The 15,461-nt window shown below is 42.7% G+C and overlaps 1 long non-coding RNA gene across 2 annotated transcripts in view; it reads right to left on the bottom strand.

Annotated features, from left to right (window-relative positions):
- Window positions 1-15,461, bottom strand: part of LOC116737896 — a 318,405-nt gene that overhangs the window by 290,478 nt on the left and 12,466 nt on the right. Inside the window, exons 2-4 of one of the 2 annotated variants that reach the window (XR_004343217.1) lie at window positions 10,996-10,998; window positions 10,405-10,567; window positions 6,526-6,593 (exon numbers count right to left, since the gene is read on the bottom strand). This is a non-coding gene — a long non-coding RNA (uncharacterized LOC116737896). The remainder of the gene's footprint in view (window positions 1-6,525; window positions 6,594-10,404; window positions 10,568-10,995; window positions 10,999-15,461) is intronic. The other variant, XR_004343218.1, reaches the window with a different exon arrangement.

Below are 15,461 nucleotides of genomic sequence, written 5' to 3'. Positions count from 1 at the left end.
CACTCTGATGAGCACTGAGTAATGTACAGAATTGTTGACTCATCAAGATGAGCACTGAGTAATGTACAGAATTGTTGGCTCATCAAGATGAGCAGTGAGTAATGTACAGAATTGTTGGCTCATCAAGATGAGCACTGAGTAATGTACAGAATTGTTGACTCACTCCGATGAGCACAGAGTAATGTACAGAATTACCAAATCACCAGGATGAGCACCGAGTAATGAACAGAATTGTTGACTCACTATGATGAGCACTGAGTAATGTACAGAATTGTTGACTCACTATGATGAGCACTGAGTAATGTACACAATTGTTGACTCATCAAGATGAGCACTGAGTAATGTACAGAATTGTTGACTCATCAAGATGAGCACTAAGTAATGTACAGAATTGTTGGCTCATCAAGATGAGCACTGAGTAATGTACAGAATTGTTGGCTCATCAAGATGAGCACTGAGTAATGTACAGAATTGTTGGCTCATCAAGATGAGCACTGAGTAATGTACAGAATTGCAGAATCATCAAGATGAGCACTGAGTAATGTACAGAATTGTTGAATAATCAAGATGAGCACTGAGTCATGTACAAAATTGTTGACTCACTATGATGACCACTGAGTAATGAACAGAATTGTTGACTCACTCTGATGAGCACTGAGTAATGTACAGAATTGTTGACTCATCAAGATGAGCACTGAGTAATGTACAGAATTGTTGGCTCATCAAGATGAGCAGTGAGTAATGTACAGAATTGTTGGCTCATCAAGATGAGCACTGAGTAATGTACAGAATTGTTGACTCACTCCGATGAGCACAGAGTAATGTACAGAATTACCAAATCACCAGGATGAGCACTGAGTAATGAACAGAATTGTTGACTCACTATGATGAGCACTGAGTAATGTACAGAATTGTTGACTCACTATGATGAGCACTGAGTAATGTACACAATTGTTGACTCACTATGATGAGCACTGAGTAATGTACAGAATTGTTGACTCATCAAGATGAGCAGTGAGTAATGTACAGAATTGTTGGCTCATCAAGATGAGCACTGAGTAATGTACAGAATTGCAGAATCATCAAGATGAGCACTGAGTAATGTACAGAATTGTTGACTCATCAAGATGAGCACTGAGTAATGTACAGAATTGTTGACTCATCAAGATGAGCACTAAGTAATGTACAGAATTGTTGGCTCATCAAGATGAGCACTGAGTAATGTACAGAATTGCAGAATCATCAAGATGAGCACTGAGTAATGTACAGAATTGTTGACTCATCAAGATGAGCACTGAGTAATGTACAGAATTGTTGACTCATCAAGATGAGCACTAAGTAATGTACAGAATTGTTGGCTCATCAAGATGAGCACTGAGTAATGTACAGAATTGTTGGCTCATCAAGATGAGCACTGAGTAATGTACAGAATTGTTGGCTCATCAAGATGAGCACTGAGTAATGTACAGAATTGCAGAATCATCAAGATGAGCACTGAGTAATGTACAGAATTGTTGAATCATCAAGATGAGCACTGAGTAATGTACAGAATTGTTGACTCATCAAGATGAGCACTAAGTAATGTACAGAATTGTTGGCTCATCAAGATGAGCACTGAGTAATGTACAGAATTGTTGGCTCATCAAGATGAGCACTGAGTAATGTACAGAATTGTTGGCTCATCAAGATGAGCACTGAGTAATGTACAGAATTGCAGAATCATCAAGATGAGCACTGAGTAATGTACAGAATTGTTGAATCATCAAGATGAGCACTGAGTCATGTACAAAATTGTTGACTCACTATGATGAGCACTGAGTAATGAACAGAATTGTTGACTCACTCTGATGAGCACTGAGTAATGTACAGAATTGTTGACTCATCAAGATGAGCACTGAGTAATGTACAGAATTGTTGGCTCATCAAGATGAGCAGTGAGTAATGTACAGAATTGTTGGCTCATCAAGATGAGCACTGAGTAATGTACAGAATTGTTGACTCACTCCGATGAGCACAGAGTAATGTACAGAATTACCAAATCACCAGGATGAGCACCGAGTAATGAACAGAATTGTTGACTCACTCTGATGAGCACTGAGTAATGTACAGAATTGTTGACTCACTATGATGAGCACTGAGTAAGGTACACAATTGTTGACTCACTATGATGAGCACTGAGTAATGAACAGAAGTGTTAAATCACTATGATGAGCACTGAATGTACAGAATTGTTGACTCACTATGATGAGCACTGAGTAAGGTACACAATTGTTGACTCACTATGATGAGCACTGAGTAATGAACAGAAGTGTTAAATCACTATGATGAGCACTGAATGTACAGAATTGTTGACTCACTATGATGAGCACTGAGTAAGGTCCACAATTGTTGACTCACTATATCGTACACCTGAAACCACTATAACGCTGTACGCTAACTATGCCAGAATTTAAAAAAGTTAAATGAATTTCTGATGTTCATCCATAATCATACACAAACAAAAGTGAGAACACTCCAGTCTCGTATGGTATACTGTATTGGATCTTTAGGGTATCATACAGTTCCCAGACTCCACAAGCAGACACTCATTACTGCCCAGTGACGTAAACTTCTAGCACCCTTGGTTTCACTCTGAGACCTGTTATCTTCCTAGATCTGCACTTCTGATTGGGTCACCCTGGAACGGCAGCCCAGTGATGAGAGGCTAACGTTACTATTACCACAGCAAAATGCCCACATCCATGGATTTGTAGGTGGACTGAATACAGACTCCTTGTGCATCCTTTAAAACCCAGACTACTGGCTGAAAAGTATCTTAGCTATTCTGGGGCACGGATATGCAGGCTAATGCTGGCTTTAATGCCAACATCAAGTCTGACGTCAGCTGAGAAAGTGTCAGCTAAGAACACTGCATCATTTTGTCAGAGGAACAACAGGTCAAACCTCTTGGTCAGGATCGAATGTTCTTTTGGTCCGAGGTTGCATAAATATTGTCATTAAGCACATCGTACCCAGGAGGACCATATGTGATGTTCAGAAAACCAGTATCCAGGCAGTTGATAAAGCTGTTGATTTGTTTCCTAAATCTAACTTGTTAAATAACAAAGGACAGTATTCACAAGAAGCTGCTTTCAGCAATTATAAACGAGGATCAACTATCTTCTACGTGAATCAACCTGTGGGATGAGACGTCAGTATCGCAAAACTTTGTTGGCTGACATGGAAACACAGCATATTCTTATTTTAAATTTTTTTTTCTTCTTTTTTCAACGTTTTTGTTTATTTTTGGGACAGAGAGAGACAGAGCATGAACGGGGGAGGGGCAGAGAGAGAGGGAGACACAGAATCGGAAACAGGCTCCAGGCTCCGAGCCATCAGCCCAGAGCCTGACGCGGGGCTCGAACTCACGGACCGCGAGATCGTGACCTGGCTGAAGTCGGACGCTTAACCGACTGCGCCACCCAGGCGCCCCAGCATATTCTTATCTTAAAGACTTCTTATTATCAAGGAAAAATTGAGAAATCCTCTCAGCTTAAGAATCACAAGAAACACCCTACTTACTCACAAGATGTTCAACATGACTCTGCAGCAATCTCATATTCTATTCCTTTTAGAAGGACAATAGCCTCCCAAAACTTCAGTTCCTCATCAGCAGGGGACTACATCACCTACGTAACCTGTATCATGTGCCATCCCAACAATGACTTTTGAGAGTAAAAGGGGGTGGGCTAACCAGGTGGGACAGTGGGCAGCATGTGTCCAGGGGACTGTCCTTGGTGAACAGGTGGTCACCCCTCACATCAGAAGGAAGCTGGCTGGCTGAATCCAGCCATTTTTGCCCTCTGGCTACATACTAGAATCATTCTGGAGAACACACACAAACATACATATAAACGCGTATGTTCAGACACATGTCTACACGTACAAATACATACGCATGCACGTGTACACATACTTAGATGCTTCGGCCCTACACCAGACCAATGAAATACGATTTCTGAAAATGGACTGAATCTTGAGCAACAACCATTTTTAGAAGCTCCCCTAAATGATACAAATACGCAGCACTTGATTGAGCACTTGTGGACTGGATAACCTCCACATCCAACATCCTGGGATCACAACTCCTGAGAATGAATTGACAGCATTTGCTGTTGTCAACATTTTATAACTGCATCCTAGTCTCACTTCTAGAACACAAAATACTTAACACCAGTAAGATGCTAACATTTATCGATGAAGGGTTTATAGTTTACAAAACAGTTTGTCAACAACATCTTCCCCCCCCCCCCACATTATGCTTGCGAGAAAGATTGGTTATCGTTATTAGGGAGTTTCCGTAGATGAGGATATCGAGGCTAAAAAGATCAAACCCATAGTGACAAGTTATATCACAAGATGAGCATACGGAATAATCAAGCCCAGGTCCTGGTTATAAGGACACAGATGGGAGAGGGTATGAAGGATGCCTACCGCAGAGGTCTGCATCTACCTGTATCGTTTACTAGCTCCGCGAGCTGGGACGAGTCACGCAACCCCTCTGTACGTCATCTCCAACCTGAGAACCATACTGACACGCTGTTTGTGATGCCGACGCAAGTACTGCACGACATTCTACATGGCAGGCCTTAGCAGTGGGCCCAATAAATATTAATGGCATTAGGATGGCTATTAGATTCCTTTCCTCTCTCCCCCTCCCCTGCTTTTCCTACCATAATTACCACTACCACTAGAGCTAATAATAATAATCCCTGCGACTGGCAGAGTAAATGGCCCTTTAAATAGACAAACTCAATTATAATAAAACCCTTTGAGCTACTCTTTACCCCCTTCCCACACACTCTGCCAAAAGCAGCAACAGGAAGCGTGAACGACCTTCGAAGATGACGCTCTAAGAAACCAGACACCCCAGAAGTGCACCGATATTGAAGTCTGGCCATCTCTGTGTGACACGGCGAAGGTGTGATGAGACCGCACGCAGATGCTAAGCTGGATTTAGAAGCAGTGACCAGACGTGCCGCTCCAATCCGCCTTCCAGAATGAACCGAGACCCACTGCAAGTGGAGCACTGGCTGGCAGCCTCCAACCGCAGCACCTCCAGACTTGCCGCGGTGTTGAAAGGAAGGCCCGGCTCGTGCTGGGGAAGCCGCCAGCCAAGGGTGGAGCACAGTGGTGGGTATGCGGGGGCGGCCACGGCGGCCCCAGGAGCTACCACGCTGCAGGCAGCCCTCCCGTCAGCCCACCCTGTCTTGGGGGGCAAATGCCACGTGTGGTTCTCACCACCCAATCCGCTCCCAACTCCCCCCTCCCTTCCCACGGATCCGATCACCGTGGCACGAAGGCTTCCCAGTGAATTACGAGCCCAGAGCACCCCAGACATTCCAACAACTCGACACAACTTAGAAACGGTGAAAAGGATAAATTATGAGCGACTGTTTTGTTCCAAAATGCTACTCTTTTATGATTTTCCAAGACTTTATTTATTTGGAAATTTCTACAGAGTCACAAAATATGCTTGAGTAGTCTATCTAACGGAGCCCCTACAACGTGAAGCTGAAAGAGGGAAAAAAGTGATTATGGATCATGTTCTAGACACGTCATCTTTGTTTTGCAAATTAAATTTGTTATGCCACATTAGCTCAAAGATATGAACATTTTAACAATTCCACATCTACAAAATGCAAGAAAAACAAATTAGATTTTAAAACGTATTCAGTTCCGAGGACCTAGCTTCCTCCAGGATCTATTTTTCATCTGAAGACAGAAAAACTATTCTAAATGACTACATTTCCATTTTCACCATTTAATTTCATCCTCATTGTTGTAATTCATGTTTTTCAACATATTTAAAACATCGAAAATAATGGAAACCTTCGTGATAGATGATCAACTAAATATTAGTTTGACTTAATAATCTAAATATTCTTCATATTAATACCATCACGGTTAGGAACAATAAAATCAGTACCATGTGACAGGGTTCTCTGTTCTTTGCAATATGGACTCATTTGGATTCAGATATGTTTAGAATTTTAAGTCTAATCATCACCTTGTATATATTAACAACTACTTTATAGACTATCTTCTCTGCTGAATTACATGTTTTTTATGTTAATGTTTTATGTTTTAGGATAGTGACAATACAGTAATTATACAGTTCTCACTATGTGACAAACAGTATTCTGTGCTCCTTACCTGCATTAAGTCATTTAGCCTCAGACGCATTCTATAATTTGGGTGTAATCATTATCCATCATGTATAGATTAGGAAATGAGGAACAGAGATGTCAAGTAACCTTCCCAAGGTCACACAGCTCTAAGTGGTAGAGCCTGGATTTGAACTGTCAGCACGAACCAGGAAAAAGAAGTGCTGACTCATCTTAACTCCCATCAATTAAACGTGTGGTCCATGAGTGCGTCAATCCACATGCAAACTGAGTAATTTTAAATCGAATGGATATGACTGAGACAAACGTATCCCAGTTTTAAGATGGAAATACATACGGTCCTTGTCAAACTACTCACCCCGAGGGCACGACACACGCTCAGTACGCCTTGGCTGCCTGGCCTCTCTTGTTCGAACTGCTGAAGAGCTGCTGGGATGGAGATAACGAATTAGCAAGCCAGACAAGCAAAGCCATCCTAGCGCTTAGACCCATCTGGGTTTAGAGCAGAACAAGGATTTTTCAGTCGTGCCAGCACCATTTCATCAGACTTCCTGCGGTCGATCATCAGTAAGCGGTCGCTGAGTACGTACTGTGATGCCCTCCGCTAAATCCTGGGGCTTTTCAAAGGTCTGACTCGGGGCGCCGGGGTGGCGCCGTCGGTTACGCATCCCACTTCAGCTCAGGTCATGATGTCACGGCTCGTGAGTTCAAGCCCCGCGTGGCGCTCGTGCTGACAGCTCAGAGCCTGGAGCCTGCTTCCGATTCTGTGTCTCCCTCTCTCTCGGCCCCTCCCCTGCTCACTCTTTGTCTCTCTCAATCTGTCTCAAAAATAAACATTAAAAATAAATAAAAATAAAACCACAGGTCAAAGGTCTGACTTGAACAGTCTACTGAAGCCACAGTCAACCACAGTGCTAACTGAAGCCTTGGCTATGACAAGTCTCTAAAGGCAGTCTCTAAAGGCCCCACACCACCTTGGAATTTCAGTGACCGGTATTCAGCTGAGAAGTCATGTGTCTTTCCATCGACCTGACCCCAGGGACGGGGTTGGGCGGGAGTCTCTATCACCCTGGGCCACCTTCCATGCAGGACTTACACTCCTGTCTCAGACTGGCCAGGAGTCATCTCTGTCCATCATGACAGTGCAGTCTGCCTGTCTCACCCACAATTACGTCCACACACAGCACTCCATCAATATCGCTGAATGACTACATTCACGCATTGCGGAGACAATTCATAACCTCTGAACGCAACTACGTGGGACAAAACACTTGAAGGGATGAGCTCTAAGGGGTGTGTTTAAACAAACCTACTATATTACATTATACATGTCCTTGTCTTCACGCATTTAAACTTCTAGCATCAAGGCTCATGGCATGTCACAATTTATAAATTCATTAAGACCTAAGCTCAAACAGCTAGGTTGTTAAAATTTGTGGGGAGAGGTTACCTAGGTGGTAAAAAAGCCTAGCAGCTAATTAAACATCAATACCTAACCTGTGTTCTGTTCTCATTCATGAGTGGGCACTTGTATATGCTAACATCATCTTCAGCAGTCTGGGTTACTGATTAGATGTTGGAAGCCACATATGGAAACAGGAGTCTTACACACCTTTAATCGTATTAGCTCATTCACTACATGATCATTTAAATTACTGTCAGTTATTTGGCTAGGTTATCTCATACTAATGGCCTTTTATACAATGTTCTGTATTCAAATTTGAGATAGGAATCTCTAGGAAGTAAATTATACACAACATTCATGTATACATGTGATATATAGATCACACCTTACTTTTACATGTAGTCACTATGTCTCTAAATCTGTATGTGTAATCTCTGAATTTTCTATAATGAAAATGTGCTTCTTTAGAAATTAGAAAAATATTTTATACTAAATCCTAAACTAATTTATTCTAAATGAAATTCTAATAGGACTTGAGTGCATTTGTGTGTGCACACAAGCAGTTTCACCGCCAGTTTTCAAGTCCTAGATATTTTGTATTAGCTCTAACTATGAGAGCTATTGAATAATTGTACTAGCCAATACAGAAATTGTTATGCCTATTTTTTATTTTTTAAAGCATTCGTGTATGTAAGTATGTATGTAAGTAATCTCTACGCCCCCAACACAGGGCTCAAAGTCACAATCCTGAGATCAAGACTCGTGTGCTCTTCTGACTGAGCCAGCCAGGTGCCCCACCTTTCAATCATTTTTTAAAGTTAACTTTCTTCGGGGCACCTGGGTGGCTCAGTCGGTTAAGCGTCCGACTTCGGCTCAGGTCATGATCTCGCGGTCTGTGAGGTCAAGCCCCGCAGAGGGCTCTGTGCTGACAGCTTGGAGGCTGGAGCCTGCTTCGGATTCTCTGCCTCCCTCTGTCTCTGCCCCTCCCCCACTTGTGCTCTGTCTCTCTCTGCCTATCAAAAATAAATAAATGTAAAAAAATTAAAAAATTTTAAAGTTAACTTTCTTCACACACAAAAAAATAATAATAATTCCTAAAGTGGACTTAATACAGTAGTAGCTAGGTGGCACCTCAGTAAACATTTTAAATAAAAATAAACATTAAGGGGCACCTGGATGGCTCAGCTGGTTGAGCATCTGATTCTTTTTTTTTTTTTTAATTTTTTTTTTCAACATTTATTTTTCAGACAGAGACAGAGCATGAACGGGGGAAGGGCAGAGAGAGAGGGAGACACAGAATCGGAAACAGGCTCCAGGCTCTGAGCCATCAGCCCAGAGCCCGACGCGGGGCTCGAACTCACGGACCGCGAGATCGTGACCTGGCTGAAGTCGGACGCTTAACCAACTGCGCCACCCAGGCGCCCCGAGCATCTGATTCTTGATTTCAGCTCAGGTCATGATCCCAGGGTCATGGATCGAGCTCCGTACTGGGTTCTGCACTTTGCATAGAGCCTGCTTGGGATTCCCTCTTCCTCCCTCTCCCCCTCCCCCATGCATGCTTACACCCATGCACACATGGGCACACTCTCTCCCTCTAAAATAAAAAAAAAAAGGAAAAGAAAATTCACCAGCCTCAGAATACAGACACAGCTATGAAGTACAAGAGGAAAATAAAATTTTAAAAATTAATAAATACTGAAACCAGTGTAAACAAGTAACTATATAACCATCTGGATTTTATTGGGGACAGAACCTAGTTCATCTACATTTCAAATCAGTAAGTACCCTGCAGGTTACAGGTGAGAAAGGCAAGAGATGAGGGGGACAAAAATGACCACTAATCTACCTGAACTGCTTTCTGATGTTTACAAAGTTAATTTTGTACCGAGATTTCAGTCACTGACTCTGGTAAGCAACAAAAGTAGCCCTTGTGACGCAGCAAGGAGATGATTAAAAACCAACAAACTGCTGTGAACCGTTTCTCACTCCTCTGTGGAGGTGACGTGGGGCATAAAATACGGGGAGACTCAGCCGTTTCCACCTGGACGGAGGCCACATGAAACTGAGGCCACCTTGGACCCATGGTTTCTTGCTGGCATTCACACCCTTCTGGGGTGGGCAATGTCCCCCTCCATCAGCCAGCAGGGGGCAGTCTGCAAATACTTACAGAAAACCAAACTCATCCTGAACATTCCGGGAAGCCTATTTCCGCACGCAGGCCGGATCCACCTGACATCAATTTTTATTATGCACATCCTCTTGGAGGATATACGACCACTCTTCTGAAAGTCCCTCATTAACTAAGGGCAACGATTTCTGAGAATCTGCTCTGCTTAATTGCTACCATCACTTTAACTGAGTTCCTTGAACAAAATCAAGGATCACAAGTGTCCTCAGCTCTTTGATAGCAGCCAACGTATAACCACGGGGAAAAGGAAACTGTAAGAGTGATGACAGTTTTTTTCAACAGAGTATACACTAAGACCAGCCTTTGTTTATTAGGTTCCAGGGAAACGGTTAACGATATAGCCCTGAGCACCGATGAACCTGGGTTTCTTTCCTTTGCTTATTGTCCAGATCATCTGGGAAAAGTGTCTTAGTGGGTCTGTGAGACCACTCTATGTCCTCCTGAGCATTTATTGTGGGGACTGAGATGGGGAATATACGGTCAGCAAAGAGTCTGGCACATAGTATGGGTACATAGTATGTTAGCTGGTTGTTATTAACGCTTACTATTTTCATGCACAGAACATTTAATCAACTACAAAGGGCACCGTACAAAATTTCAGGAGCGCTTGTCCAGCCCAGGAGCTTCCCGACCTCGGTACCTACCCTCATCAGTGATCAGTGGTTGGACCAGAGACGGATCCAGATGTATAGCTGACCAATCATAGGTTCTCTCCACCAGAAGAACAGCTATCCTTAGTGCCGTCTGCTGGGACTGAGGCAACGTAAACTTCCCAACTGAGGGGCTCCCACATCCGGCCACGTGCACCTTGAGAAACAAAGAAAGTGGATCTCCTGAGACAAAAGAAAATAAAACATGCCGATGTGAATCCACAAGAACCTGGCAATCCAAAGCAGAGGCGTGGTGTCTGAGGGATTTCCCTTCCTAGTGTCCATCCTCTACATTTCCATCTTTCCCTAGCTTCATATTCTTAATTTTTTTTCAATGTTTATTTATTTTTCAAACAGAGAGGGAAACACAGCAGGAGCAGGGGAGGGGGAGGGGGAGGGGGAGGGGGAGGGGGAGAGGGAGAGGGGGAGAGAGAAAAAGAGAGAGAGAGAGAGAGAGAGAGAGACACACACACACACAGACTCTGAAGCAGGCTCCAGGCTCTGAGCTGTCAGCATAGAGCCTGACGCGGGGCTTGAATTCACCAAATGTGAGATCATGACCTGAGCCAAAGTCGGATGCTTAACCAGCTGAGCCAACCAGAGCCCCTCCCTGGGTCCCTATTCTAAAAATAATTTTTTTAACATATATAATGACTTTCACTTTTTCTCTCAGCAACCAATGGGATCTTAACTAATGCAGTGAATCTCGGGAACAGATAATTTTTAAGAGGTAATTATTTCAGCCTTTCAATTTATAAGTAGGATCCAATAATCAAGACAGTCTCATTTCAGGGGTAGCAGAAAATGTCTTCTCTCCCCTCTTCTTCGAAGATAACATCTGAGTATACAGAAGAGTATTTCTGAGCAAGACTTACTTGATGGGCCCCAGGCCCAGAAGGACCCACATTTAAAGATCACCATTCTGAAATTCATAATAATTTTATCTTTCAACTTGTGTTTGCTTAAGATTTTTTTTTTAAGATCTTATTTTTGGGGCCCCTAGGTAAGTCAACAGGTTGAGCGTCTGACCCTTGGTTTCAGCTCAGGTCATAATCTCATCGTCCATGAGATGGAGTCCCACTTGAGATTCTGTCACTCCCCTGTTCGCCAATGTGCGCGCGCGCTCTCTCTCTCTCTCTCTCTCAAAATAAAAAAAAAAAATGCTTTAAAAAATGTTTTATTCTTAAGTAACATCTACACCCAACGTGGGGCTTGAACTTACAACCCCAAGATCAAGAGTCACATGCTCTACCAACTGAGCCAACCAGGCACCCCTTTTTTTAATGTTTTTTAAGAGAGAGACAGCAAAAGTGGGGGAGGTGTCGGGGCGGGGGGGCCAAAGCATCCGAAGCAGGCTGTAAACTAACAGCACTGGGCATTATGCGATGTCAACACGAATAATAAAATTCGTGCCGGTAACTTAAAATTTTAGTTTTCCTTCATTTAGAAAGACACGAAATAGCAAACAATATACTCTATGACGAGATGAGAGAGGTAGACCATGGAGATATGGAAAAGGTTTTGAATGGCACTTCCCCTCTTCTTTTTGAACAAGAGTTCTTGTGTTTTCCTCCCGCATTGGACCCTGCAAATTGTATCCAGCCTGTTCCTGGGACTTTTTGGTGCAAATACAGACGGAAGTTCTGATCGAGTGGCAGGCTCTGCCTTGGTCTTTGCTGCCACGGTTTGCTTCCTGGTCTGGGGTTCACTGAGCTGTCCTCTGGCATTGTGGAGCGTTAATTTTGTTCCTGATAGTAGGGTCACGATGCTGGTTTTTGTCCTGGTTCTCAAAGGCCACCAGGACTCTGCATCCCAATCTCAGGCTGGTCCTGATTCTCCTAGCCCTTCTGTGACTGCTCATCAGGCTAAACGGAAGCTTCTAGGCTTTCTGATCACCACGCCAGGCTTATTTTAGCTCAGGCTCTCTATTCAGGTACCTCCTTGTGCCAAACCTTCCTTATGGCTCCGGTCCCACACTGGCTAAATTGGGAACGTCTCCAGGTTTTCAACCCTGGCTACACATTAGGCTTCCCTGGGAGACATTTGCTTGCTTGTCCTTTCCTAATAATACGGATGCCAGGAATTAGTATGCTGATTTTCTTTCCTTTTTTTTTTTTTAATTTATTCTGAGAGACATATAGAGAACAAGCAGAGGAGATGCAGAGAGAGGGGGAGACGTAACACCAAGCAGGCTCTGTGGTGTCAGCACAGAGCCCAAAGAGGGGCTCGAACTCACAAACCGTGAGATCATGACCTGAGCTGAAATCAAGAGTTGGACGCTTAAGCGACTAAGCCATCCAAGCGCCCCTCGCATGCTGATTTCCTATGTCATTGTCCCGCTTTCCTTCTCCCAGTCTTCAACGGTGCTGGTGGGTGGGATGGGCTTTCCCCCTTTGCACAGGCAGGGACTTGCCCTAAATTATATCCCCATTTCCCTGCATCTATGGGGAGCCTATCAAAATTAGTAGTCCTCAGATCATCACGTCACCTGACGAGGAGGCCACAGCCCAGAGGCTGCGCTGAAGATTTAGGCATGATGGTGCCTCCTAGTTTGAACATGCAGAGAGAGAAGGGAGGAGGCCCCAAGTCTAAGTCATGAGAATCCCCATTTCCTCGCTGGGTGCAGGATGAGCCTTTAAAGATCCGGGGAAAGTACGGCTGGACAGCTACCTTCACTTCTCACTCTGTTCATGGAATGTCTTTGTGAAAATGCCTACTGTGAACACCTGTGAGTGGACATGTACCCTTGACTCTGGTACTGGGGAAGCAGCACGGTAACACGGTCGACAAATGAATCCTGGCTCTGCTAATGGTCAGTGCTATCTCAAGAAAGTGAGCCTCCTTCTGCTGGTCAGCCAGCCTTAAAAGGCGGGTGCCCCTGTAGGGACTCACTCACGGCGTTCTTAGGAATATTACCTGCATTGGTATTCCTAAGTTGCTTGAGAGAGGCGAAGTGCAAACACTATGCGAGAGTGTGTTAAATAAATAAACACAAATATAAATTGGACAGCACTTATGTTTTCCCTTAACGACATAAAATACAAAGCTAATAAAAAATACATTCAGAGGGTTTTTGTGTTGCACAAGGTACCACAATGATTTACGATTCTAGTAAAGAAAATAAGAGGCACGAACCAAATATCAGGAATACATGTAAATAATGGAAACATTCCATGATTTCAATAATTACATGCAAACACGTAATGAAAATATAGCCTGGGTGGGTATTAATTTAAGTACTGTAAAAGTGTGGTCGCTGATGTGCTTGACTACTTTGTTACAAAAGTATTTATCTTCTAAAAATTAAGCAAAAATGTTATTTTCTTTTTCTTTATAACATAAAGAAAACGAACTTAAATATTTGTGCTCACAGAATGGTGAAATTAAGCTTAATCACATGTAAACATTATCTTATGAATGTTTCTTATTTATTTTTTTTAATGTTTATTTATTATTGAGAGATACAGAGAGACAGAGCATGAGCATGGGAGGGACAGAGAGAGACACACACACAGAATCCGAAGCAGGCTCCAGGCTCTGAGCTGTCAGCACAGAGGCCGACGCGGGGCTCGAACTCACAAACTGCGAGATCATGACCTGAGCTGAAGTCGGACGCTTAACTGACTGAGCCACCCAGGCACCCTTTATGAATGTTTCTATACACTGAAAAATCCAATTTTTTCCTAAAACGGAAGAAGAAATATATGGTCACCTTTGGATTTGAACTAATTTCCTAAAATTTGAAGTACATGAAAAATAAATAAATAAAGTTTGAATAAAAAGAACCATTCAGGGATGAAGAACTCAGTAACTGAAATTAAAAGGACACTAGAGGGAATAAATAGTAAATCAGAAGAAGCAGAAGAACGAATCAGCAACCTGTAGGACAGAGTAATGGAAAGCAACCAAGCTGAACAGGAGAGAGAAAAAATAATAGAGAACTCCTGTCAAAAAGTACCCAAGGTGTGGAGTGCCTGGGTGGTTCCATTGGTTAGGCATCCGACTTCAGTTCAGGTCATGATCTCACACTCTGTGAGTTTGAGCCCTGCGTCGGGGTCTATCCTGACAGCTCAGCTGGGAGCCTGGAGCCTGCTTCCGATTCTGTGTCTCCCTCTCTCTGCTCCTGTCCTGCTCGCGCTCTCTCTCTCTCTCTCTCTCTCTCTCTCTCAAAAATAAATAAACACTAAAAGAAATTTTTAAAAAAATCTACCCAAAGCAGTTCACACCAAGACACAAGTAATTAAAAAGGCAAACAGTACTGATAGAGAATTTTCAAGCAGCAAGAGAAAAGAAAGCAGATACCTACAAGGGAAACCCCATAAGGTTATTGGCTGATTTTTGAGCAGAAACTGCAGGCCAGAAGGGAATAGCAGGATATATTCAAAGGGCTAAAAAGAAAAACAAAACACAAACAAACAAAAACCTGCAACCAAGAATACTCTATCCAGCAAGGCTCTCACTCAGAATAGAAGGAGAGATACAGGGTTTCCCAGACAAAAGTTAAAGGAATTCATCGCCACTAAACCAGCCCTACAAGAAATGTTAAAGAGGAGTCTTTGAGTGGAAAGGAAAACCGATAGGAAGTAAGAAAAGTAGAATGTACAAGTATTTTTTACATCCAAAAAAATAAATTGATGAAAAGTATGACAGTACATACCTAAATTGGGAGAGGGAGTAAAAATTAAGTCCTTTTAGAATGGGTCCAAACTTAACCAAACCAACTTAACAGAGTGCTATATGTATGTCATATACAAACCTAATGGTAACCACAAATCAAAAAATCAGTAATAGACATGCAAAAAATAAAAAGAAGTATATCACTAAAGAAAGCCAGAAAAATGTGAGAGGAAAGAGTCAAAGAAAGGGGTAGAGAACTACAAAAACCGTAAACAAGTAACAAATGACAATAAATGGATATCTATCAATAATTACTTTGAAAGTAAATGGACTAAAGCCTCCAATGAAAAGACATAAATAGTTTGTATGAAAGCACAGAACACCCCAAACAGCCAAAGCAATCTTGAAAAAGAAAAAAACTGGAGGTTATCCAA

This window comes from Lynx canadensis, chromosome X (genome assembly GCF_007474595.2).
Source record: "Lynx canadensis isolate LIC74 chromosome X, mLynCan4.pri.v2, whole genome shotgun sequence".
Lineage (NCBI taxonomy): Eukaryota > Metazoa > Chordata > Mammalia > Carnivora > Felidae > Lynx > Lynx canadensis.
The sequence above is the reverse complement of the archived record's forward strand: the minus strand, read 5'-3'. Positions and strand labels throughout refer to the sequence as shown.